This window comes from Ursus americanus, chromosome 28 (genome assembly GCF_024610735.1).
Source record: "Ursus americanus isolate L20-20 chromosome 28, mUrsAme1.1.p, whole genome shotgun sequence".
Taxonomy (NCBI): Eukaryota; Metazoa; Chordata; class Mammalia; order Carnivora; family Ursidae; genus Ursus; species Ursus americanus.
The window spans coordinates 13,611,208-13,614,023 of record NC_142154.1 but is presented as its reverse complement, the minus strand read 5'-3'; positions in this window follow the sequence as shown (position 1 = coordinate 13,614,023).

Below are 2,816 nucleotides of genomic sequence, written 5' to 3'. Positions count from 1 at the left end.
TGGTACCACTATGAGTCAGTCACAGCAGAGGAGAGGAAATTCTTTCAGAAGACTAGACTATAACTTCTCCAAAGGTCTCTAGTATCTTCCCTTTTGGACTGAGCAACTATTCCTGGAGTGAGTCCTTGAGACTATCTCCAGCAGATTTGATATCCTGACACTTGTGAGAAGGGACTCAGAGTTGCGACAATTTGAATATTAAGTTGTGATTGTTTTTTTTATTTTGTTCTCCAAACACATTGTGCATCTTATTTGCCTCTTCTCTTACTAAAAATTAACGAATCGTCAAAAACTCTGTGAAGCGTTTTCCATACACAAGCACCAAGGGGCTGGTGAAATATGCACAGAAAAGTGAGATCATCTCTACACCAAACTAATTCATCCCAGGAAAGAAGTCAAAGGCAAAGGTGACTGGAAAAATGCCATCTCTCCAGAATTTATAGGAATCCTGTAGAAGATGATGGGCTTTCTATGGAAAGTATAATGAGTATATAAATAATTTAACCTATATTTTTCGTACAAGGGTAACTGAAGTTAACAATGGGATATAAAAATATGTTTTTTTTTTCTTTTTGAAGACACATTTGTAAACAAGAGAGGAGACAAATGTAAAAGACTTTAACTTTCGTGTCAGTAAAAGGGAGCTCAGATACTTGAAAAAAAAAAAAGATGATTCTGCATAATTCAAACTCTCGGGCAAATAACATCAGTGTGACTGAGATGAAAAACAACCCAAAAAAGCAAAGTTTGTTTTAAAAAGACAAAGGATTTACACTGATGATTCTTGTTTATTTTAGAGTGTTTCTTCAGGAATTGACTTTACTTTAAATATATTGTTTATATGGAGCACCTGGGTGGCTCAGTCGGTGAAGCGTCTGCCTTGAGCTCAGGTTATGATACCAGGGTCCTGGGATCGAGCCCCGTGTTGGGCTCCCTGCTCAGTGGGGAGTCTGCTTCTCCCTCTCCCTCTGTGCACTCTCTCTCTCTTACTCCTGCTCTTGCTCTTTCTCAAAAATAAACAAATAAAATCCTAAAAAAAAAGAATTAAAAAATATTGTTCATGTTATTTTGAATGCTTTATTTCAGTCCCCTAGGTTATAAATGTTCTTGCCTCACTAACCATGATTTTGAAAGTCCTGCTTCTGTTCAGAGACTCCTCACCACAGTTGGGATGGCTTGAGACAGGAAGGAGATGCTCTGTTTCATGTTTTGGTTCTCTGAAAGTATCCTGGAGTCTGACTTCCTGTCTTTCTCTTGGAATATACTCTGCCCAGTCCTCCTTGGTCCTTCTGCCTTTTCTTCTTTGTCCTCCATTCTGGACTCACAGCCTATACATGTTAATCAGATATCAGGAAACATATCAGAGCAAGACAGCTTCTAGTGGTCTCTGATTGAAGTAAACTACGTAAAATATTTAAATAATACAAATATATATAATGCAAATGGGATCTTGGCTCCTCTCTGATTACTGTATATAACAAAGCCCTCAACCTGGCCTTCAAGGCTTTCTCTATGCTTTGAGTGCTTTTTGTTTCTTCTTCATGCCACACTCTTCCCAATTTTCACCATTTGACTTTTCTCAATTGCTCAAATGCACCACGTTCCACAGTGCCTCAGTGCCTTTGCACAGATGTTCCATCTACCCAGAATCGCCCATTCACTGCCTACTGTCTGGCTCCTATGACTATGTCTCCTTCCACGGTCAAACGGACTTCACAGATGTAAGGTAAGTGTTTTGAGATAAGTAAGGAGATTATGCTGGATTATTCAGGAGGGCCCAATGTAACCACAGGGTCCTTGTGAGAGGGAAGCAGGAGGGCCACAATAAGGGCAGATGTAAGGAGTGGAGGCAGAGGTCAGAGAGGAGAGAAGATGCTATGCCACTGACTTTGAAGATGGCAAAAGGAGCCATGAGCCAAGGAATGCGAGCAGCCTCTAGAAGTTGGAAAGAGCAAGAAAATGGATTCTCCCCCAGAGTCTCAAGAGGAAACTTGCCCTGCTGACATCTTGATTTTAGCCCAGTGAAAGCCATTTTAGACTTCTGACCTCCAGAACAGTAAGAAAGATGTGTTGTTTTAAATCACAAAGTTTGCAGCCATTTGTTTCGTGGGCATGAAGATGCCCCCACCCTGCATGCTCCTCCAACCAGCGCTTCTTCTGATCCCCTCCTCCGACCTTCCCGGCCTTCCACCACGCATGCTCAAACCACCCAGGACTCTTCCTCCAGAGCGCCTGTCACCATTTCAAATTGTGGGTTTTTATGATTACTCGATGACTGCTCCAGATTGCCTGCGAAGCTGCCCTGGGGCCAGCCCAGGCCCCGTGCAAGGCAATAGATGGGGAGAAGGAAGGAATGAACGCAGGCCAGCATACTGTAGAGGTCGTGGTGGTGACTATTTTTGTGACTAAAAACCGCGAGAGGGGACAAAAGAAGCAGCAGGGGGCAGTTTGTATGTTATGTTGCCCGGTTTCATTTTGGTTTTAACCCTGGGCTTTGAGCAATGCTCCCAGGAGAGAACTAACAAGTAGCACAATGCAGGCCGCCCCCCCTTCCTCCCGACAGACGGTGCGCAGGCTCAGAAGCGGGCGGGCTAGAGCGCTTGCCTTGATCCACGCATGTTCAGAGCTGGAAGCGCAGGGGTGAGGGGGAGTGCGGCCACGATAAAGCTTTCAGTGTCACTCTGCCAAGGCCAGATTTGAAATGCACCTTGTGCTGCAAAGTGCAACAAACCCGATGATTGTGTAGAGTGTTAAAATAAATGAAAACATCAACTTATTGTTGTTTATCAGGGCTCTCAGTGGTAAGCAACAAAGCA